The sequence below is a fragment of the Bubalus kerabau genome, chromosome 13 (genome assembly GCF_029407905.1).
Source record: "Bubalus kerabau isolate K-KA32 ecotype Philippines breed swamp buffalo chromosome 13, PCC_UOA_SB_1v2, whole genome shotgun sequence".
NCBI classification, from domain to species: Eukaryota; Metazoa; Chordata; class Mammalia; order Artiodactyla; family Bovidae; genus Bubalus; species Bubalus kerabau.
The window spans coordinates 12365441-12390163 of NC_073636.1; the positions used below are offsets into that span (position 1 = coordinate 12365441).

Here is a 24723-nt window from a genome sequence, read left to right on the forward strand (position 1 = left end):
CCCCAATTCTGTGATCTTTCCATCTGCCTTCACTGTCAGACAGCTCAGGAAGACTGCATGACTGTGGAAAAGCTGGACCAAGGCAGGGGAAAGTTGCTCCAAGATCCTATAGCCTCTCTCCAGTCTCTGCTATGGAAAAGGATGATCTAATCTGGATTCTTAATACCCTTGCATGCCAACTCCCATGTGTCTTCATTCATTGCAAGGGACCTGGGAAGCAAGGTGGAGGGCTGGGGAGGGGAGGGAGGCAGCAGGTGCCACAGTATAGAGTCCGGCCAAACAGAAGTCAATGCACCGAAGTGTAATGATGCACTCGGCCCCATGCACCACTTCTCAGTCAGACCCCTAACATTCACCTTAAGCACATGGGCAGACGTTACACTGCTCAGAGCTTAGTACTAATGAGCAGGTCCTGAAAAACATGACATTTGTAATTAGACTCCTTCATGCTGGCAATGAGAGAAAAAGAAAATCTATTCTCTGATGAGGTGATGTCCTAGCTTCCACAAGTGACGATGCAGTCTGAGCTCTGTGCTGAGAGTTTAAGAAGAGAAGGAAATAGAAGACCTGGTGTATGTCCTTGGTGTATGTCAATCCTAAAGGAAATCAATCCTTAATATTCATTGGAAGGACTGATGCTGAAACTGAGGCTCCAATACTTTGGCCACCTGATACGAAGAGGTGACTCACTGGAAAAGACCCTGATGCTGAGAAAGATTGAGGGCAGGAAGAGAAACGGGCAACAGAGGATAAGATGGTTGGATGGCATCACTGACTCGATGGAGGTGAATTTGAGCAAACTCTGGGAGATAGTGAAGGACAGGGAAGCCCGGTGTGCTACAGTCTATGGGGTTGCAAAGAGTCAAACACAACTTAGCAGCTGAACAACAACAAGGTCACTGACCAAGCTTTCTCAGGAGATAATAACTGAATTACAGTATCATTACTGGGACTTCCCTCACAGTCCAGTGGCTAAGACTCCCTGCTCCCGATTCAGGGGATCCCTGAATCGAATTCAGTTCAATCCCTGGTCAGGGAACTAAATCCCACCTACCTCAACTATGAGTCTAAATGCTGCAACTAAAGATTCCACATGCCACAGCTAATACCCAGCGTAGCCAAATATATAAAAACTAGAAAAAATATTTTTATTGAGCTCTGTTTATGAGCCAGATAGAATCACAAATCCCCAGAGACACGAGAAAGCAGAAGAGGAAGAGGAAACACACCACAAGCTACATAGAAAAGATGTAACAGGAAAGGACTCTCTCCTGGGTAATTGCCAAATGGACCCTGGTGGAGAAGAGGCTCCATGAACAAGGTGAGGAATGCACCCGGGTACCACCTGATCTTCTCACTTTCCAGAGGAAAGCAGAATGCTTGGGGTGGAGACTCCATTGAGCTCTGGAGGGCAGGGATGCTGAGCCTCACACAGTCAAAAGCATCTCCCTTGTTTGGCAGCCAAAGATGAGCATAACTCCTCAGTTGCCCTGGTGTGACGGTCCACCCCCTCCCCCAGGATGGAACCATCCCAGTGGAACGCACAGAGCATTTTCCCCAAAACATGATGGCATCCACGCAGAAGTGTACTGCAAAAATTGCCTCTAAAATCCCACTGAGGTGACATGGGCTTTCGAGGTATAAGCCCAAACCCTAAGCTCCCGTCTTAACATTGTTTTAGCCATGGCTTACTAGCTGTTGGGAACCCATGCACATGCTCATTTTATTACTGCTGGGATTTATTTTTAATCTTCTTTAAAATAGTATGGGTTTTTCTCCTCTGGTTTCATATTTTTAGTTATTCTACCTTTCAGTAAGTCCCCTAAAGCAAGGGCCCCCAACCTCTGGGCCGCAGACCTCTGTCAGATCAGTGGCATTAGATTAGAAATATAGGACACAAAAAACGTAATGCTCTCGAATCATCCTGAAACCATCCACCTGACTTCCTGGTCCGTGGAAAAACTGTCTTCCACAAAACCGATCACTGGTGCCAAAATGGTTGGGGACCGTTGCCCTACAGAATTTATGACTCTTCAGTTCAGTTCAGTTGCTCAGTCGTGTCTGACTCTTTGCGACCCCATGAACTGCAGCACAGCAGGCCTCCCTATACATCACCAACTCCCGGAGTTTACCCAGACTCACGTCCATCGAGTCGGTGATGCCATCCAACCATCTCCTCCTCTGTCATCCCCTTCTCCTCCTGCCTTCAATCTTTCCCAGCATCAGGGTCTTTTCCAATGAGTCAGTTCTTCACATCAGATGGCCAAAATATTGGAGTTTCAGCTTCAGCATCAGTCCTTCCAATGAACACCCAGGACTGATCTCCTTTATGACTCTTAGATGATCATATTTTGCAAAGCAGAAGTAGAGCCACAGATGCAGGAAAGAAATGCCAAGAAATGCCAAGGCAGGCATAGGGGTGGGATGAACTGAGAGACTGGGACTGACATACATCATTGTTGTTCAGTTGCTGAGCTGTGTCAGACTCTTCAACATATATACACACGACTATGTATGAAACAGATAACTACCGAGAATCTACTGCACAGTGCAGGGAACTCTACTCAACTTGGCAACCTAAATGGGAAAGAAACCCCAAAAGAGGGGATATATGTATATGTGCAGCTGAATCACTTTTCTGTACAGCAGAAACTAACACAACATTGTAAAGCATCTATACTCCGATAAAAATATTTTTTAAAACATATTTATTACTCTTTACTTTTAAGACATGTTTCTTTGAATGCTCTCAATTATTTAATCTTTGGCAGGCCTTTATCATCCTAACTCTTGAATTTCATCCTTCACTTTCGATCTTTTTTATCTTTTTATCTTTCTTAATGAAGTTTAAGATCATGATGGTTTTGTTCTGAAAGATTCTAAAAACATTGTTTTGTTAAATTTTAATCTCTTTTATCCTTTGACATTTTCTTTTTACTAAAATAATTTTGAGCTCTCTGTGTATCTGCATTCAATGCCTCATCCATTTGCTTGTAGGTGGAAATTTTGGAATATCTCAGTATTACTTTTTGTTTCCTTATCATTCTTAACTCAGTCTCTTTTCCTTTCATTACTGGCATTTCTCAGCAAGGTGAGAAACTGGGAGGGTGATAGGGGGAGAAAAGCCCACCACAGGGATGAGGAGACAGAGTTTCTCCCTTGTAAGAAGTTGTCTTTAAGCATGTAAAATGTTTTCTATCACCTTCAACTCTGAACTTCTAGTAGAAAGTATCTAGGTAATTCTAGAAACCCACAGGCAAAACCTGCTGAGTTGATGATCCCACTTGTGCAGACATTTTTATTTTCTGCACCAAATGATTTTCTCCTCCAAAATCATTGCAGATGGTGACTGCAGCCATGAAATTAAAAGACGCTTGCTCCTTGGAAGGAAAGCTGTGACAAACCTAGACAGCATATTAAAAAGCAGAGACATCACTGCTGACAAGGTCCGAATAGTCAAAGCTATGGATTTTTCCAGTAGTCATGTATGGACATGAAAGTTGGACCATAAAGAAGGCTGAGTCCCAAAGAACTGGTGCTTTCAAACTGTAGTGTTGGAGAAGACTCTTGAGAGTCCCTTAGACAGCAAGAGATCAAACCAGCCAATCCTAAAAGAAATCAACCCTGAATATTCATTGGAGATGAGGGCAGCAGAAAATGAGATGGTTAGACAGCATCACTGACTCAATGGACATGAGGAGCAAACTCCAGGAGATGGTGAAGGACAGGGAAGCCTGGTGTGCTGCAGTCCATGGGGTCGCAAAGAGTCAGATACAACTTAGTAACTGAACAACATTCATGTTACACAGACCAGGTTTCATTCCAAATAACACTGGGTAGCCATTGCAGAGTTTAAAGCAAGGAGCAACAAGCTCAGATCTGGGTTCTACAAGGGTCCTCCCAGCTGCATGGTGGAGAACAACCCACAGTAACAGAGACCAGGGAGGAGGTTCTGGCGGTGATCCAGAAGAGAAATGGTGGTGACCTGAGTCGGGGCGGGAAAAGGTGGATGGAATAAAAAGATATGTGGGGGTGTGCATCTACCAGAACTTGGCTTGGGGTGAAGTGAGGAGGTGAGGAGTCAAGGAAAACATTCTGATTTCTGCTCGTGCAAGAACAGGTGAAACAGCACCAGAGACAGAAAAGAACGGGGAGGAGGTTATCTTGTGGGAAGAGAAAGGGGAAGACCACGCAAGCAGTCTGAGGCATGTAGTATTAGATGCACCCATTTAGCAGCCGCAAAAGGATTCTGGAGAGGTCACCGTTAGGGAGTGGTCAGCAAGGGGATGGCTGTTCAGGTCAGTGAGCATGAGGTTACCCACGGAGTGAGAATCCAGAGGAACATCAACCTTCCGTGGGAAAGGAGGCAGAGCAGGAGCTTGCAAAGCCGAAGAGGGGAAGGAAGGAGAATGGGAAGCAGGGGTGGGATGAAGGTGTTGCTCCGAGAATGCAGAGGTGCTCAGTACACCATCTGCTGCAGAGAAGTCAAGGAAGAAAGGAGTGGAATTGAGCAAGAGTCAGCAAAAGGGAGGGCTTCCCTGATGGCTCAGTGGTAAAGAATCTGCCTGTTAATCTCTGGTCCAGGAAGATCCCCTGGAGGAGGAAATGGCAACCCACTCCAGTATTCTTGCCTAGAAAAACCCATGGACAGGGGAGCCTGATGGGCTACAGTCCATGGGACTGCAAAGAATCAGACACGACTTAGCGGCTGAACAACAAAAAAGCAAAAGGGAGCATGAATGTGTTAGATCCCTAGAGGCAACAGGGCCAGATGTCTGTGGCCAGGATAGGGAGTGAGGACAGAGCAGCGGGGGTGGGGGACAATTTGAAGAGGCTGGCTGTGAAGAGGAGGAAGGAGAAGGCCATGGCTAGAGGAAGGTGAAGAAGGATGGCCTTCTTCTTCCGAGAAGGAAGGGGCTTCAGCATGCTTGTGCAGTGAGGTGGGATCAGGCGGGGGGGCCGGAGGCATAAGGAAAATACAGATGCAGAACGAGATAATCAAGAGAATGAGATTCCTCCTCCTTCCATGGAGGAGGAAGAAATGGAATCCAGAGCATCAGTGGACTATGAACCTTAGAAGGTGAGGCTTCTGTTTTTTTATCATAAAAGACAGGAAGGGAGGGTAGATCCAGAGCTGGGCATGGAGCCGTCATCACAGGGTTGGGTTGTTTCCATCAGGGAAACTCCGATTTTCTCAGCGAAGCAGGCTGAGGGGATGGTGGCGGCAGGAGATGGTCTGAAATGGTTGCTGTATTCTACAGGGGCAGGGAGCTGACTGGGCAAAGTCTGAGGGAGGGCCTGGCTGACGCTGCAAATCACAGAGCCCCGATGCCACGAATTTGCAGTTACATGATTCTGTCCAGTAGAAGTGCAGCAGCCTCTGGCTCCGGGAGAAGGAGATGGGACTCTGCTGTGGACCTGGGAACCCCAGTTTTGGAAAGAAAAGAACATCACCTCATGTGGCTCCACCCAAGTTGCTGCTCCCAGCCTGAGCAAGGGGGTGGGGGAAGCTTCAAGGGGAGGGCGGAGGGACTGTTTTCATCTTTGTTGACTTCAGGCCCCACAATCTCTGGTCTGTTGAATCAATACTATTTTTTTCTAAGTGATTTTTTTTTTTTCCTTAAGAAGCTGACAGGGCACATCCCAAAGTCTGTATTCCTCTTAACAAAAGTGGAATCTGATTATAAGACTCTCCCCCTGAGATGACATCTTCCCCAAACAGCCAACTGATGAACAAACTTTGGGAATATAACCCACAGAGGCAGAAAAAGGAGCTTAAATTGGGGAGCCGAGAGATCAGAGTTCACAGCTAGTCATTTGTTGTGGGGCCCTTGATGAAGATTCTTGACCTCGACCCGCCTCAGCATCTCTATAAACTGTGGATGAGCCACTCAGTGGGCAGGACTTGAGGAGAAAATGTCTCACATACCCCAGACACCCGGCATGATGCCCACTCAACCAATATCACTTTCCCCTGCCTCCCTCCAGGCCACAGGGTGTATGATTCTACAACCTAAAGGAACATTACAGAAAACTAAAGGCCATAGGTCTAGGATGATCATAAGACACATGTCCCAAACTCCATGATCCCAAATTTCATGAATTATTTACTCTTGCTATGTGAAATGCATGCTAGTCTTTTCTGTTCCATTTCATGTTTAAAGATTTGCTTGTTGCAACACAATGCAAATCTCACAATCCAATAATGATTGTGCTTTGCAGTTTAAAAAACACTAGATGAGAGGCCCAACTCTGTATCACTGCAAACAGTACATTAACAGACCACAAAATGGAAAAAGTTGAAAACTACCGCTCTAAAAACGCTACCACACAGCTGACATGAATTTCTCCCCAAACTGCAAGAAAGACATGTCAGCTGACTTTCATGAAAGACTCGGCCTTTTGCTCACCTGGGCTGTGAAGAGTCATCTGACCATGAATTCTCAGCGCCTGGCTTCCTTTGGAAACTCACCCAAATCTTGGCAACAAGACTCTACGGGCTAGATGCTTATTTTAGCATATGCCCAGTGTGAACAATGCAGAGGGCTGGAGATGGGTAACAGGGTAGGCTAGCCAAGGGTGATTAAGGGTCCACTCTTCATACTTTCAACTAAAGAGCGGTTGATGTGGTAGTGATCAACACACTTTGAGAGGGAAGCGTCAGGGCTCACCCCATTCTCCTCCCTCACTGCTCTGCTCAAACCAGACAGGGTTTGTCCTTCACCTTACTAGGATGTCATGCTCACAGGCCATCCTAAAATGCAATCCCACCTTCCAAAACATCCTCGCCTGCACAGCAGGTCTCAGCTGAGCTGCCACTTTCTCCAGATGCCTTCCCAGACAGCCCAGATCTAGTGCGCCCTTGGCATCACGTGTGTGCCCAGTACAGCATGTACACACTCATTCTGCACTGGGGGTTCACTGGGGGCTCCTTGGGCACCAGTCCTTCTGTAGGTGCTGGGAAAAGGGCTCCAGGCAAATGGCAGCCTTTTTGGAGTCTACTGGCGAAGAAGAAACACGTGAACCTGCAGCATAGCTGTGCACGGTAATATTATAAACCGACATAACATGATGAAGTCATCACACTCAGAACTTCCCCTTTACCTGCCTGCATCTTGCCTGTGGTTACACAGCAGCATGTGGCTCTGAGGCTCCCAACAAAAACTTGGTGGATGAAAGCACAACCATCAACTTTCTGATTTTCTCCACTGTCATGGGAATCTGTCTTGTTTTGGTCACATACAAGAAGATAACCTTTAAGTCTGCAAAGGGTCTGTTCTGCACATTTAGCATCATTACAATGAATGCCACGCTTACCTGATTCTCAACAACTGCTCATTGCTAAACCACAAGGTACTTCGTGTAAGTAGGGGCAGCCCTCTGTAGAGGGCAGAAGCCCTTCTGCCCGTGGGTTCCCCAGTCCTGCAGGAGATGCTGGAGTCGTTAAGTCCTCCAATTATTCTGCACTAAAAAAGGGGACATATTAACTTCATGTCCTAATTTTGTGGCTATTCTCTGCTTCTGGGGGAGAATGTTTCTATTTGTAAGAAATACGCATGAAAGAACTGATAAGGTGATAGGGCATCGAGTCAGCAACTTATTTAGACATCATCAGTAGGGTTAAAAGGGTAAAAGGATTTTCCCCTTTGTACTGTAGTTACAGCTTTTCTGTAAGTCTGGGATGTTTCAAGGTTAAAAGAAATAAAGAGAGAGGAAAAAAATAAAAAGGGATGTAAGTACAGGATGAGATAGGAAAAAAAATAATGAATTCAGAAACAGCATCAACCCATGAACCCCTGAGGTCGGGCACGAAATGGTTTGGTAAAATGTTAATTGGTTACCATCTCACACCCATTAGGATGGCAACAATCAACAAACAGAAAGTAACAAGCATGGGCGCAGACGGGAGACACTGAAACCCTCCCGCACTGTTGGTGGAAATGCAACATGGTGCCGTCGCCATGGAAAAGAGCGTGGTGGCTCCTCAAAAAACTAAACACAGAATTACCATCTAAGCCAGCAATTCCATTTCTGGGTATACAGCCACAAGTACTTAAAGCAGAGATCTGAAGAGATATTTTTACACTCATATTCACAGCAGCCTTATTCGTAAGCCAAAATGTGGAAGCAACCCAAACAACCATGAACAGGTGAATGGATAAACAAAATGTGGTAGATACATTGTGGGAGATACTGTTGTTGCTCAGCTGCTCAATCGTGTCCAACTCTTTGTGACCCAGGCTTCCCTGTCCTTCACCATCTCCTGGAGTTTGCTCAAACTCATGTCCATTGAACCAATGGCAGATAAAATGGAATATTATTCAGCCTTTAAGAAGAAAGGAAATTCTGACACAGGCTACAACACAGATGAACTTGAAGGACATTAAGTTTAGTCAAACAAGCAACTCACAAAAAGATAAATCCTGTACGATTCCATTTATACAAGGGAACTAGAGTAGCCAAATTCAGAGATAGAAGGTAGAACGGAGGTTTCAAGGGCTGAAGGAAGGGGGAATGGGGAGTTAATTGTTTAATGGGTAGATAGTTTCCGTTTTGCAAGATGAAAAGAGCTCTGCAGATGGATGGTGGTGACGGCTGCATGACAGTGTGAATGTACTCAGTGCCATTGACCTGTTTAAAATTTAAAAATGATTAAGATGGCAGATTTTGTCAGGTGTATTTTTATCGCAATTTACAAAATTTAATTGGTAGGTTATCCAGCTCTGTGGTTTTCGGCAAGGCCTGGCAATCACACAGGCCTGATTCTAACAGTTATCAGCTGTTAAGAGCTGGGCAAGTGACTCAACGTCCCTCAGCCTCCATTTCCCCGACTGCAAAATGCGAACGCGAACAAGGATAATGACAATGATGGTGATATCAAATTTATAAACACTTTGCAAAGATTAAATGAGACTAGTATTTACCAAATACAAGTAAAATTATGTGCCATATAATATCTGGCACATAAATGATAAATACTAATACATCAATAAATCATGTCTTACTGCTTTTGTTAGCTCTGATTACCATGAATAGGATTAGCTTAATTCAAAGTTATAATTTTTAAAAAAGTTATATAAATGAGCTTATTGACAAAACGGAAACAGACTCATAGATTTCAAAAACAAACTTACGGTTACCAAAGGGGAAATGCTGGGGGTAGGGTGGCGGGATACATTAGGAGCTGGGGATTGACATACACATCAGTTCAAATCAACAAGGATCTACTGTATAACACAGGGAACTAGACTCAATACTCTGTATTACCTGTATGGGAAAAGAATCTGAAAAAGGATAGACACATGTACAACTGAATCATTTTGCTATATACCTGAAACTAACACGACACTGTGAATCAACAATACACCAATAAAAAAATTTTTTTTAACCAAAGAAAAAAATCAAAAGATAACATCGGACTGTAGAGTATGTACTGCCAGAGTGAGTGGCTTTGAATATCTGCTGATTTAATCCCAGAGCAGAAATCTATGATTCCAGGCTTTGGCTATGCTATTCCTAATTTCAGAAACTTCTGGTTCTCATTTGGTCTCAAGGATATCCTCAGATGACAGAGCAATGTGAATAATCGTGTACAAATGGTTGACAGGTTAAAATAATGAAAGAGGTTTCCATTATTGCAAGGAAACACCTTGTAATTAATCTTTTTGCCTCAACATCATGTTTTTCTATGATTTGCTCCTGATTTCTGCCTTGACAGCTAGAATAGGTATTAAAAAGCAAAGCTGGATGCATGACTGCTTGAAAATGAGAAACTTAAACTTCCAAACTAATGGACAGAAACAGAAAGAATGAGTTTAACATTATGTATGTTGTCACAAAACTAATTCCCTTGCTTATAATTACAATCTGACTTGGGGCAATAAATTTATATAAATATGAACTCACATGATACATCTGTGTTCTCTGGTCCTTTTTATCATATAACCTTTTTTTTATTTTAATGAAATGATCTGTGAAAATTACTTGGGAAAAATGATAAAAGATTGAACCCTATAAAAAGGATGTCATCTGAAATCAAAAATATCCTTATTAAAGGTTATATTAGATGACTACATCAACAATACTTTTAGAGGCAAGCAACACAATCAGTAACTCCAAAGCAAATGTATTCAGAACAGGTAGTACTAATTCCAATTCCTATTTTAAAAGGAAGGCAAATGTCCTGTCATCAAATTCCACATTGTAAGGAGATTTTGTGGAGCTTTACTCCTGAATGCCAGTTACAGATTTGTACTATAAGGCCACACTCTTGGAAAAAATCCTGGACCCAGTCCACATGGAATTTCAGACTCACTACACAGAAGAATTGCCTCTTTTCCATAGAAGAGAGGGAATATATTACAACTGCAAGAGGGACCTTTATAGAAATAGTCAGAGAGGAATGGGCTATTTCAGGGACCCCCCCCCCAACCCCCTGCAGGACCTGCTACAAACAAGAGAAAGCTCATTTCAGTGTTGAAAGGCACCTTTGAGATCTGAAGAAGGACCAAGGTGTGACTAACTGAACAATATCTCTGCATAAATGGAAGGCCAGGGGCACCTCAACAAAAAAAGTTCTAGTCACTGGCCTATGTATCTTTCAAACAGACAACAGGGAATTTCTGCAGAAGGGAGAAGGATCTGGGAGCACAAAGAAGCTTGCCCATGAGCCACATGCCATCCCAAGCCACCGCTGCACAAGACGGTGGCGGAAGTGAACACGACAAGGCGGAGGGTGGTGACTAGAGTCCTCCCTGGAAGTTTACATTTTAAAAGCTTACAAGAAAAATCACGGAGGGCCGAAACAAAGGCTGGCCATGGGGACAGGTCGCTCTTGAAATCAGAGAAAAGTTTATGGGGGGGGGGGGGACCCAAACAAACCAACTTAATTTAGACTTAATTGCTAACTTGGAGGAGTTCCACAGCTGAGGCTTTGAAGGTTTTAAGAAGCTCTTCCTATGCCGCATCTTTAAATATATGCACGTTCAATCAACATGAGAAAGACTAAGATGAGTCTGCCGCAGACACCTGCTTCAAACAATAGTGCTGATCTCCGAGGGATTCTAAACAGCCGCACCAACTTCAGAAGTAATCTGCAACCAAATTAGTAAATGTCACCCTCCTTCCCAGGAGACACAGCATTTTTTAAAAAAGATTAAAGCACTGGCGGTGAGACTGCCATTTTACAAGAGTTAAAAGATAAGTTCGGGGGGGAAATGAAGATGGTGATTCACAGGATTGGGGTGTGGGGTGGGAGTGGAGCACCACCATTTTACTAATAGGGCTTGTCTATCAAATTTCTCCACCAGGAAAGGACGGTGGTGGTCACAGCTTCTAGAGAATAACGTAAGGGGAGCAACAACCAGACCTGTGTTTAGAAAGGGACCTGCACGTTCTCCATACCCGGGGATGTACCATTCCACGGACAAGGAGAGAGGCGCCTTCTCATTCTCCTCCCCGTGTCACCAGCCCCTTCCTGGTCAACTCGGTCCCCCAATGAATCATCTTTTATCAGCACCACTCTGAGCAGGACAAGCCCAGGGACAAAGCCTTCTCCCTGCAGAAACCCCAGTGTCTCCCAGGTGAGCCTGCCTCGGAGCTTGTCTTCATCCAGGCGCGCCCGCCCGCAGGGAGCGCCGAGTCGTTAGCATGAAAGATCCATTTCACACTGATAACCCGAGCTCTTGAGAACCGAATAAAATAAAGGCACTAGCTCTAGTTTCTTAACGTGTGGCCCCCAAAGCTGAAAAACATTCTCACCCCAAGATTACAAGATTGAGCACCAGTTTTTTGTTTTGTTTTCTGACATCTATCAAAACTGGCCTCCTCCTGCCCCGGGCCCCTGGAAAGAAACTTGGCTTAGTTTATAAGTGAGTGTTGGCAGCCCCGTCTGCTTCTCGAGCAAACGCCAAGAAAACTTTATTTTCCTCCGTGGACAGGCTGCCACCGCATCACACACCTCTCCTTCCCAGGGCGTGCGGGAAACAGTCAACTCTCCGCCACCGTCTTCCTTCCCTCTCTCCCACCCCGCAGTTTAGGTGAGAGAAAAGCCCAGAAGGAAGCGGAGGCGGCCCAGCCCCTGGCCCCGACGGCCTCTGCCCAGCCAAGGTCCGCGCATCCCGGGCGTCCCGCGCGCCACAAACCGCGGAAACGAGACCCAAAGTTTGCGGCGCTTGTCGCCCTTTCCGAGTTCACTGTCCTGCCGCCCGCCCCGTCCTGGACCGGCTCGGAGCCCGAGCTGGGTGGCCGCCCCCCTCCCCGCGCCCCTTGCAGGGCGCCCTGCCCTCCCGATCGGTCGGCGACCCGCGCGGGGACCTACCTGCCGGTGGCGGCGGTCAGAGCGCGCGGCTGGGCGGCGGCGCGGGCACGGGCGGCGCGGGCCAGGGGGCGCTCGTCACCCCGAGGCCCCGCCGCCGAGCCGGCTGCCCGGACGCCCGCCCCGGAGCCGCGGCCCGCGCACCGCCCGCCGCGCGCCGCTCTCCTCCGGGGCCCGCCCCGCGCTGCGCCCCGCGCTTCCGCTCACAGCGGCTCGGGCCTCGAGACCTGGTCCCATCCCCGCGCCGGGGATGCTGAGCTGCGCGCGGGCAGAGGCACCCTAGACCACGTGACTCTCCATCTAACCCAACCGAAAAGCGAAACGAGCCTTCCCACGGGAAGGATCAAGGTCATCAGATTAAAAAAAAAAAAAAAAAAATTCAGCTGTTTGCCAGCCTTTCCACTAGAAAGGGCTGGTGAGCCCTGTTCTTTTAAAATGCCCCACCCGAGAAAGATTTGGTGCTGGATAACCCGACCTCTGACTTTGTTTCTGCACCGTTTTGGGGGTTTTTGGTAACATTTCCTAAGTTGCATTGCTTTAAACTTGACAGCCCTTGAAGCTGCAGTGTAAAGTCTTACCGGTGTCTCGTCATTGGAGGATTTTCACGCCTGGCTGGTGGTCCTGATGGTCCTGCTGAGGATAAGTGGGGTGCTTTTGTTCTGTGCTCCAGAGAATAAATTTTTCATTCAGGATAGACTACTGGTTACCAGCACTGCAGGCCTGTTCCCTCTGAATTATTACGCAAAATGATTAAAATGTACTTGGTTAAAGTGCTTTTTGCTCTAATATCCTAAACCCAGATTAGCTTAAGAAAGAGAACAATAGTCCTTTTCTTCTTCTTCTTCTTCTTTTTTTTTTTGTTTTTGAGAGGGAGATTAAAAAGGTATGGAAGAGCCTCAGCTTGGATCAGCTGGCTTCTGATCACGGAAGTATAGACTGTCAGCTGAAAAAGACCTCAGACTACAGCTAGTTCCAAACTTTTAAAGATGAAGAAAACCTGAGGCCCAGAAGGATCTGGTAACTTAGTTTCCATTGCTGCCTTGTGGCAGGCTGGGGCTGGGAAGTCAGATATGCAGGCTTGTTCTCCTAATCTGTATGAACTCTGCAGAGCAAACACATACACCTTTTAAAGATAAAAATACATTCCCCGAGGAGTAGGCCCTCTTCTGCATGTATCAGTATCTAACAGCATTGAACAGACCGTCAGGCCAGGATCATCCAACAGAGAGGCTGCCACCCCTGGAAGGTCATAGTCAAGAGGTGTGATGGTAGGAGAACCTCAGCTGTGTTGACGTCACCAGAGCCTGGCACACAGTAGTAGGAAAATGTATCTATGGCTGAGAACGAGGTGACAAAAACCAGAAAGAGGCCCGGCTTCTCTCTGCAGACCGCCAAAGAGAAACCTCCTGGTTCAAGACACCTGCCCCCTGGTTCTCTCCCAGCCATTCTTCAACACAGCTTGTTACACAGAAGAGAGATGGCAGGCCACCAGAGGCTTCGGGGCCTAGGAGACAGCAAACCCACCCATTCCTCATGGCTGGAGTTTTCATTGACCATTTGAGAAAGGGGTTAAATATTAGGTTGGCCAGAAAGTTCCATAATATGGTATAGAAAAACCCCAACGAGCTTCCTGGTCAACCCAATACAAGTAGGCACCCGAGGGAAAGTCTTCTGTCCTCTAAATTTAGTCAATAGTCAGTGACTTTTAAGAAGTTTCACATTGGACTTCTCTAGTGGTCCAGTGGTTAAGAATCTGCCAGCCAATGCAGGGGACACAGGTTTGATCCTTGGTCCAGGAAGATGCCACATGCCATAGGGCAGCTAAGCCCTAGCACCACAGCTGTTGAGCCTGTGCTCGAGAGCCCACTCACCGCAGCTCCTGAGCCCATGCACTGCCACCACTGAAGCCAGCGCTCCCTAGAGCCCGTGCTCCACAACAAGAGAAGACACTGCAGTGAGAAGCCTCTGCCCACTCCTGGCAACTAGAGCCAAAATTAACAATGTTTCAAATAATAATGATGCTAATCATCACCATATGCTATCTATCTGTCACTGTGATGAGCACTTTTTTTTTTCATTATTTTTGTGATGAGCACTTTTGATGCACTATTCACATAATCCTCATAAAAAATCTTAAGATGTAGATATTAAATCCTCACCGTCATCATCGTTATCTCTATGTTAGGGATGAGAATAATGCAGCTTAGAAGGATTAGGCAGCTTGCCTGTGACCACACGGTTAATAAAATACTGTAACCAGGATTGCAACTCAGGCCAGTTGGAAGCAGCCCCTTAGGCACTGTTGAATACTGCCTCTATTCCTTGACCATACCCTCCACTTTCCCCTTCTCTCTGGGACAATTGGTCCCTGGAGATGCGTGCTATATAAGCATATAGTCCTACAATTAGAAACCCATTCATCTGAAGACTGTATCTTTTAAAACAATATTCATCCTGTGTCTAGAAAGAGTTTTGTTTTTGTTTTGTCTTGAATATCAACTAAAAAGAAAAACATCCCTCTTTGTTCTCATTCCATGTAGGTGCTAGAGATACGTGTAGACCTTTCTGACCCCAGGAGCCTAGAGCTGGCCTCTCCTTCCCAAGGCTACAAGGCATTTCTGTTTTGTATCAGACTCTGTCTCATCGTTTTATAGATGGCTGCTGCTCAGAAGTTCTCCACACCTTTATTTCCTGGAAGAGGAAATTGCGTTTCCTGGGGGGGCCTACATGTGGGTGGTGAGGTTCCACTCGTTACATTAAACACACTCAAGCTTTCGATTGGTTCTGTGCTTCTTTCCCCACTTCAGCTTCCGCTCTCAACTTTCCTGGAATCACGCTGCTAAGTCGCTTCAGTCGTGTCCGACTCTGTGCGACCCCATGGACTGCAGCCTACCAGGCTCCTCCATCCATGGGATTTTCTAGGCAAAGTACTAGAGTGGGGTGCCATTGCCTTCTCCGTCCTGGAATCATACTGAGAATAAATTGAGCGGCAGCTGCTTCCATTCTTTTTAGCTGGGAAAGAGGGGGGCTCCTGCTCTGGATTCAGAGCTAAGGAATGAATGACTTAGCTCTTGAGTCTTATCTCTGGAGACACCGCATTCCATCTTCCTTCAACTTGGGATTTGTGAAAGGGAGCCTGAGACATCTCTTAGTGTTTAATTTGGACCTGGTGGGTGATTATCTCCAGATGGGACCAGCTCTGGCATTCTTCTGTGAAGTTGACCATCCATAAAAAGAAAATGTTCTGGGGCTTCCCTGGTAAAGAATCAGCCTGCCAGTGCAGGAGAAACAGGTTTGATCCCTGGTCTGGGAATATCCCAGCATGCCATGGAGCAACTAAGCCTATGCACCACAAGTACTGAGCCTGTGCTCCACAACAAGAGAAGCCACCACAATGAAAAGCCTGTACACCACAACCAGAGAGAAGCCCCTGTTTGCCGCAGCTAGAGGAAAGTCCACACAGCAACAAAGACCCAGGATAGCCAAGAATAATACATAGATGAGTAAATTTTGAAAAGAGAAAGCATTCTTATTATGAACCTTAATTTGGAGAAAGATAGTATTAGGGAAAAGAAGGATATGACCCCGAAATTTGAACAAAGGATAATTTCACAAGGACCCTTCTGCCTCTGCAGAAAGTCACCACTTGGAGGAAACCAGTTTGGACAGTTTCTTGAGGAGTTTGTCAAGTGATCCACCTGAATCCCCAGAAGAATCAGCATGGAGCTGGAAGACAATGATCTACCTTAATGGAAGATTTGATAAACATATTGAGTCTAGGGTAAATTTGTTCAGAAAATGTCAAAGTTATTCTAGGAGCAATGGATAAAAGTGTGCCATGGTAATGATAAGTCATTTCAGTTGTGTCCAAACCTTTGTGACCCTGTGGACTGTAGCCTGCCAGGCTCCTCTGTCCATGGGGATTCTCCAGGCAAGAACACTGGAGTGGGTTGCCATGCCCTCCTCCAGGGGATCTTCCTGATCCAGGGATCAAACTCACATCTCTTATGTCTCCAGCATTGGCAATTGGATTCTTTACCACTAGCGCTCCCTGGGAAGCCCCATGGGTAAAAGAGGTATATGCAAAAACACGTATTTTATTGTACAGCACAGGGAATATAACCATTATTTTATAGTAATTTTAAGTGGAGTATAATCTATAAAAATTTTGAGTCACTATGTTGGATACCTGAAAAAGAGCCAACTCATTGGAAAAGACCTTGATGCTGGGAAAGACTGAGGGCAGGAGGAGGTGGGGTCAACAGAGGATGAGATCATTGGATGGTATCACCGACTCCATGGACATGAGTTTGAGCAAACTCTGGGAGATAGTGAAGGACAAGGAAGCCTGGCGTGCTGCAGTCCACGGGATCACAAAGAGTCAGACATGACTTAGCAACTGAACAATAACACCTGAAAATAATATTATAAATCAACTATACCTCAATAAAAATAACAGTACTACTAATAAAAAGTGTAGTAGTAGTAGTTTTTTAAGTTTTTTTTTTTTTTTTGGCCATGCCATGTGGCACATGGGATCTTAGTTCCCCGACCCAGGATTGAACTTGTGCTCCCTACACTGGAAGGGGAAGTCTTAACCTCTGGACCACCAGAGAAGTCCCCTAAACAGGTATTTTAAATCCACAGCTTGGGAGAAGGCAGTGGCACCCCACTCCAGTACTCCTGCCTGGAAAATCCCATGGATGGAGGAGCCTGGAAGGCTGCAGTCCATGGGGTCGCTAAGAGTCAGACACGACTGAGCGACTTCACTTTCACTTTTCACTTTCATGCCTTGGAGAAGGAAATGGCAACCCACTCCAGTGTTCTTGCCTGGAGAATCCCAGGGACGGGGGAGCCTGGTGGGCTGCCGTCTATGGGGTTGCACAGAGTCGGACACGACTGAAGCAACTTAGCAGTAGAGGCTTTTATTACATGATGTTTTACTGATTTATATTTTCTGAATGTAAACTCCACAAGGGCAAAAAATGTCATGTCTTGTTTACTTTGTACTCCAGAACCTTGTATTGTGGTACATAGTAGACACAATTGTGCAGCTCTGAGTTTATGGATTACTACTACAATATCCAGAAAAAACTACATTTTAATAAACAGATTAAATCCACAGCTTGGACAAGGGAAAGGGAGTTATTTTTTTTTTCCCCCTTTCAATCCAAATTTAGCCATGCAATTGGAGGAGAAAAGGGATAATCAAACATTAGAAAATTTTTATTGCCACATGAGAACTCTAAACCCTGAAGCAAAAATTGGTCCTGCCCTTGGGGAGTAAGTAAACCTCGATTACTGTTGATAATAAGATTGATAGCTACTCTTCCAAACCATGAGGGGAGTGGTGAAAGGAGAATGCAAAATTTGCCCTGAATTAGCAAAGGAACAATGTTCACACATGCTTAGTCATGTTAAGCTCATTTTAAAATCTTTGGTAAGGGAGGTAGGTGTGATGTGTCTATTTAAAGAAAGAGATGGGGACTTTCCTGGTTGTCCAGTGGTTCAGACTCTGCACTCCCAGTGCAGGGGGCCTGGGTTCAAACCCTGGTCAGACAACTAGATCCTGTTTGCCACAGCTAAGACCTGGAGCAGCCAAATAAATAAATACATTTTTTTTTTTAAAGAAAGAAATCTAACACAGATTAACACTTACTGTGAATTTATGGCGTGTGTCCGGGCATGGTGCCCAGCACTTTGTTTCAATTATTTAATTTGATTCTTACAACAAATCCCTTGAGATGAGTAATATCCTCTTGATTTCACAGAAATGACAGATGAACCTCAGAGGGCAAATAAATGACTTACCAGACTCATTGTGTGGGGTATGGTTTGACTTACAGTCTCCTGACCCCCAGCGCCTTAATTTTTGTCATCATACACAGAGACAAGAGGTGAAATTATAGCCCAATTTCGAACAGTAAAAGAATTGTGTATGTTTATGGATGTCCTGATGAATACAGCATTCCAAGAAGAGTTAACACGTGTGTAGATGGCCAATTTGTGAATTAGAATGTATCAAAATGCCCATTTAGTAATACAGCCATATAAAATAAAACAAGTAAAAATTTTAATCTGTAATTATGCAGTAAATGTCTAGAGCAAATCATTTTTCTTGAGCATCAATTATTATTAGATCATAAAAAATGAACTGAGCATGAAAGTGTTTCTTTTTTTTTAAAGGTAAAGAGTTATAAAGATACACTATTGCTAACATGTTTTGGTTTTGGCTTCTGAAATCCTTGTTGTTTGTTGTTGTTTAATCATTAAGTTGTGTCTAACTATTTGCAACTCCATTGACTGTAGCCTGCCAGGCTCCTCTGTCCATGGGATTCCCCAGGCAAGGATACTGGAGTGGGTTGCCGTTTCCTTTTCCACAGGATCTTCCTGAGCCAGGGATCAAACCCATGCCTTCTGCATTGGGAGGTGGATTTTTTACCACTGGGCCACCAGGGAAGCCCTCTGAAATCTTTAGGCACCATATTTTTTAAAAAGTCATCCCTGGGACTTCTCTAGCGGCACAGTGGATAAGAATCTGCCTGCCAATGCAGGGGACATGGGTTCAGTCCCTTAGGAAGATTCTACATGCAATGGAGCAACTAACCCCTGCGCCACAACTTTTGCGTCTGTGCTCTAGAGCCCGAGAGCCACAGCTACTGAGCCTGTGTGCTCCAGTTACTGAAGCTCGAGCACCTAGAGCCTGTGCTGTGCCATAAGAGAAGCCAACGCAATGAGAAGCCTGTGCACCACAACTAGACGGTAACCCCCACTCTCCACAACTAGAGAAAGCAACCGAAGACCCGGTGCAACAACAGCAGCAGCAAAGTCATCCCTGGCCGTAGCGAGACTCTACCTGTAGCATAAGCATCAGATCAGATAATGAATGGTAGCATTTTCAGTGTTGTTTTCACATCGGTACAGGTGTGAAACTTATGGTGTGTTTGTAAGATCTGAGGATAGAATTAGGGTGAAAGGAAAGATCAGTTCCACAGATACATTTTGGATTTGGTGAGTTCAGCTGTATTAGCAAAATGAGTACAGCCCAAATGGATGTAAAACCTTGCCTGAAATTAAAGGGATATTGACTAGACAGAGTCATCCATACAGAGCACTGTTTTAATGATTCTCTTCCACCAGTGGAAAAACAACAGCAGACTCAAAGTCCAATAGACCATACGCTTTGACGAGAAATCCTCCCCAGGAAAGAGTGATAAACCTGAGAATTAATCTGTGAATCCAGGGGGAAGAAATGAAGATGAAACTTTGGTCATATTTATAAATTTGATTATTACAGTTCTACAATTGGACATAGCGCAATAGCCTTCGGATCTGAAAATCTAGCAGCAAAGGCACATTGCTTTAGAGTAAACTGCCTTGTCTCTCAGTCTCCTAGTTTGAGCAAAGCAAATTACGCACCTGCCTCTCATTACTCTCTTCTTCAACCCACACTTCTCAAACAGATTATTTATGGTTTTATTTCACCATTAACACACACACACAAATGAAGCGAGGGATTTATTTTAGACTACATGGAGTATACTGTCAGATTTCTTTGAGCTATAAAAGGCTGAGAATAAATGCCAATTAAAAGAAAGTTCTAATTGTTAGTGAGGGGGAAATGTAATATAATTTGCTTCTAGTACTTCTTGCCGATTTAATATAGTCACTGGCACAAATATTTCAAATATTCTCCAGGAAATCATACCTTGATGGCACAGGAAAACACTGACAATCAAGAATTTCTTCTTTCTTGACTATACTGTAGATTCAACATTTCAATTTAAAGTAAATATTTCATGAAATGAAAATCTAATTTTTTTTCTCAGTGGTTAGAACAGTGGTCTAACGAGGCGAAATTGACCATATTTGGCTGTGCTGTGAGTCAGATGTGTGTGCTGCCTGCTTCTGTTTTATCCCTCAACTCAGCCATTTCAACTCTGCAGTGTTTGTTTTTAGCCCCAGATAGTGATGCTTGAGACCGGTTATTTCTTTAAAGTTGTATTTGCTTGTATGTTCTAAGTAGACCCAAACTGATATTTCCTTTCTTTCTTCCTCCCCTTCTTTCTTCCCTCCTTCCTTCTCTCCCTCTCTTTTTACCTTTCTTTTCTCTTCCTGCATGTTACTAGGCAGAGTCAGCAAACAAAAGAACTAAAGCCCTACATTTAGGATTCGGCATTCATTCACAGAGCAGATGCTTTATCTCCATTTTACACATAAAACACACACATACACACAAGTGTACACCCTACCCCTGAATTGCCCCGGACACAAATAAAATGTACTCTGATGATAAAAAGAAAATCTGCAATATTTAAATAATCATATCAATAGGTTATATTTTTACACTTATGCAACATTAAAAATAATGAAAAATAAATTAATCTTTCTACTAGTCATATTAGAACTTGATGAAGATTTGCTCAAAAATCAAATAAATGTATTTTAAATTGGAAGATAAGCTTTTCTTTCTAAATAGACTACAAATGTCATGCATTATTTCACAGAGTCTTCTCTTTGCTTTAAAATTAAATAAAGGAGAGGTATTGATATTACATCTTGCCAGTTTCACAAGGAAGATTGAGTAGGTCAAACCTCTAAAGTACGTGGGCTTCCTGGTGGCTCAGATGGTAAAGAATCTGCGTGCAATGCAGGAGACCCCGGTTTGATCCCTGGGTCGAGGATATCCTCTGGGAAATGGAATGGCTACCTAGTCCAGTATTCTTGCCTGGAGAATTTGGTCGACAGAGGAGCCTGGTGGACTACAGTCCATGGGGTCACAAAAAGTCGGACACAGCTGAGCAACTAAAACACCCTGTGGCATTTTGCATATATCATCTTGTTTAGCCCTTGTAACAATCCTATAAAATGGGCAGTGTTATTTACAATTTACAGATGAGACCACTGAGCCTCAGAGAGGGTAAGGAGCTTATCCAAGATCACACAGCGAGTGGAAGAGCCAGAATCAGGACACAGGCAGCACTCATTTCGACTTATGCCAAACTTAGAGAATTCTGGTATCTAGAGAATTCCAGCCAGCAACTAAAAAGCCTAGAAATAAGGGTCATATTCTGCATGCCATTTTGAAAAATGTTTATTAGTTTTCCTGTGATAAAGTTATGCATATATTTGCATGCACACACACATCTAGACATTAGAGAAAAGGAAAGGGAGAAAAAAAGATTACCCATATTCCACAATCCAAGCACAATAAACATTTTGGTATATTTCCTTATATGCTTTTATCTATAATTTAGGGGATTGTTTTAAGAATAACTTTTACATGTTGCCTAATTACAAAGTAATTAGGAATAGTGAATATTCATTATGGAAAATTTAAAAAATATTAAAATGTATATAAAAGAACTTTTAAAGTCCTCATAATCTCAGAATATAAAGATGACTGTTAACCCTTTCGTATCTTATCCTAGTCAAGGCTGACAGCAGAAATTTTGAGACTGAAGCTGAAATTCTGTGTATCACACTATTGGTAGTTCACAGTCCACAGGGTCTTTTTTAAAGTTGCTGGTTTGACTTTTACTTGATTTGCTGATGTTTCGTCAAAGAATTGCAAATAGGACTTTTAGGCAGATGACTGGAAGGCTCTCGTTGCTCTAAAAAGGACCAGCTACTTGGGTTTCTCCTAAATGACAAAAATTACACCCATCCCCCTGTCCCAAGTACCTTAACGCAGCAGTCCCCAACCCTTTTGGTTCCAGGGACTGGTTTTGTGGAAAACAATTTTTCAACAGACGGGTGGGGGGATGACTCACAAGCATGACATTCATTGTGCACTTTATTTCTATCATTATGATGTCAGCTCCACCTCAGATCATCGGGGATTAGATCCCAGAGGCTGGGGACCCCTGCCTTGAAAAAAGAAAAATGATATTGTTCGAATCTGCCCTTGTAACGCCACAGAATGGCTTGTTTTATTTTTTTTCGAGTGTAACTTGTTTTAAGCAGTTTTCACTAGCAGGAAAAACTCCTAGTTTACTAATTGGATCATGCACTTCTAACCATAAGGAAAAACTTCTGGTCAGGAGAAGGCAACTGAGACTGAATTGCCAGATTAAATAAATAACGAAGGGCTGCAGAAAATCGGATTAAATTGTAATCACACTAAAAAAAAGTTTCTCTCCAAGCAAAAAAACAAGAAAACCGTTGCTTGAGAACATGTCATGTGACCTGACCTGCCAAGGGAACTTAAAAAGACTTAAAAACTTAAGAACTTAAAGAGGGTTCTGAGTGAAACAGTAAGAGGTGCCCCCACATTCCAGCTGCTGCAATGTTATCCCCAAGTTTCCACCTCTCCCTGAGCTTGGTGAGGACCAGAGGCAAGGAAACCAAATAATCAACTCAAAGTCTTTAAACAGAGGTTCTTGAGGTTTTTATAACCCTTTCCGTGTTCCATAGAGTATCGAAGAGTGAAAAAGAATTAAATAAATATCGTACATGTTTTTGTTTTCCCAAAACTCTCTTTACTTACCTTTTGCAGAGTCACACTTTCTTTTTCCCTTGTGATTTCATTCAGATAGAATCAAGACCTCTTGCATGGCTCCAAACTTCAATTCTTCCTTTGATTTCTCACCTAAGAAAGAAAATTTCAAAAATGCCATGTCTACTTTGTAACTCTGAACATAGTGACTTCATTATGTACATCATGGAGAGGATGTGGAGAAAGCAGAATTCTCAAATTAGTACAACTTTGGGAGACTGTTTGGCAGTATTAACTAAAGCTGAACATTCACCGACTCCATGACCCAGGCATTCTAGGAGTATATAGCATACAACCCATAGACATAATGGAGTGTTAGTCACTCACTCATGTCCGACTTGTTATGACTTTATGGACTGTAGCCTGCTAGGCTCCATGGAATTCTCCAGACAAAGGTACTGGAGTGGGTAGCCATTCCCTTTTCCAGGGGATCTTCCCAACTCAAGGACTGAACCTGAACCTGGGTCTCCTGCATTGCAGGCAGGCTCTTTACTGTCTGAGCCACTAGGGAAGCCCCATAGACATGTATATACACATGCACTAACAGATGTGTACAGCATGTTTATCACCCCATGTTGGAAACAGCCCAAGTGTCCATCAGCTATAGAATGCATAATTAAATTGTACATCAATCACAGTGCATCACATTTCACAATGCCACGTAACAAACAAGCTGTAGCATGAACAAATCTTATAATTGTCATGTTGAGTGAAAGAAGCCAGGTCTAAAAGAATACATACTATGTGACTTCATTTACGAGAAGCTCAAAAATGGGTAAAAGAAATTCATATCATGACAAGTCAGGATAATAGTTATTACATAGTTATTACATTTGGGGAGATAGGTGATTTATATGTGTGTGTGTGTGTGTGTGTGTGTGTGTATGTGTCTGACTCTGCAACCCTCTGGACTGTGGCCCACAAGGCTCCTCTGTCCATGGGATTCTCCAGACAAGAATATTGGAGCAGGTTGCTATGCCCTCCTCCAGGGAATCTTCCCAACCCAGGGATGAAACCAGTTCTCTTATGTCTCCTGCATTGGCAGGTAGGTTCTTTACCACTAATGCCACCTGGAAAGCCTAAACATATATATATATATATAATATAATGGAATATATATGGACTATTATTCAACCACAAAAAAGAATGAAATCTGGCTATTTGTGACAACATGGCTGGACAACTTCAAAGGCATACGCTAAGTGATGTAAGTCAAAGAAAGACAAATACCATATGATCTCTCTCCTATGTGGAACCTGAAAAACAAAAAATACTAAACTCATAAATACAGACTGGCAGTTCAGCGGGTGGAGGAAGAAGTGGTAAACTGTTTTGTTTTCTTTTTTCAGATTAGTAAACTTGAATGTAAATAGGGTTTTTAAAAGCAGAACATATTATTGTCATATTCACAAAGTCCTTTGTAGCCAGAGATAGGTTTGGTGTCCCAGGTGATGGAGAATTCACCAGCCCTGTGAATGCAGACCATGTGGCAGGCGTCTTAGCTCTTCTTTCTCTGCCTCTGGTTTTCATTGTCTCTATGTTTCTCTGTCACTCTCTCTCTATGCCTCTCTGTCTCTCTCTCTGAACTGTCCAACATGCCAAAAAATTAAGCTCAAGGACACTGTGACCTCAAACAAGTCACTGATTATTTTCCGAGTCCTTTTTTCTTGTTTGATGATGGAGGGAGTTAGACAAGATGGAAGCTTTTGGACCCTCACTGCTCTAATTCTAGGCTTCTCTTCCTCCGTGAGGCTTCTCTAACCTTTTGATTTCATAGTAGTCTTGTCTCTCTTTCTCTCTCTGTGTGCGTGTCCTTCAGAAATTCTAGTCCTACTGAACATTGTGACCCATCAGCATTGCTTTTTGGAGGTAGCATGTCTATGAAATTAAAGCATCATGAAATAACTGG

The 24723-nt window shown here is 43.9% G+C and overlaps 1 protein-coding gene across 4 annotated transcripts in view; it reads right to left on the minus strand.

Annotated features, from left to right (window-relative positions):
- PRKCQ (protein kinase C theta) overlaps positions 1-24723 on the minus strand; it is a 212227-nt gene that overhangs the window by 164316 nt on the left and 23188 nt on the right. For 2 of the 4 annotated variants that reach the window (XM_055543490.1, XM_055543492.1), the window contains one exon: positions 22806-22907. The gene's annotated coding sequence lies outside the window, so the exon portion shown is untranslated. Of the gene's footprint in view, positions 1-12319; positions 12497-12894; positions 13135-22805; positions 22908-24723 lie in introns of those variants that run through there. The other 2 variants (XM_055543494.1, XM_055543491.1) reach the window with 2 other exon arrangements.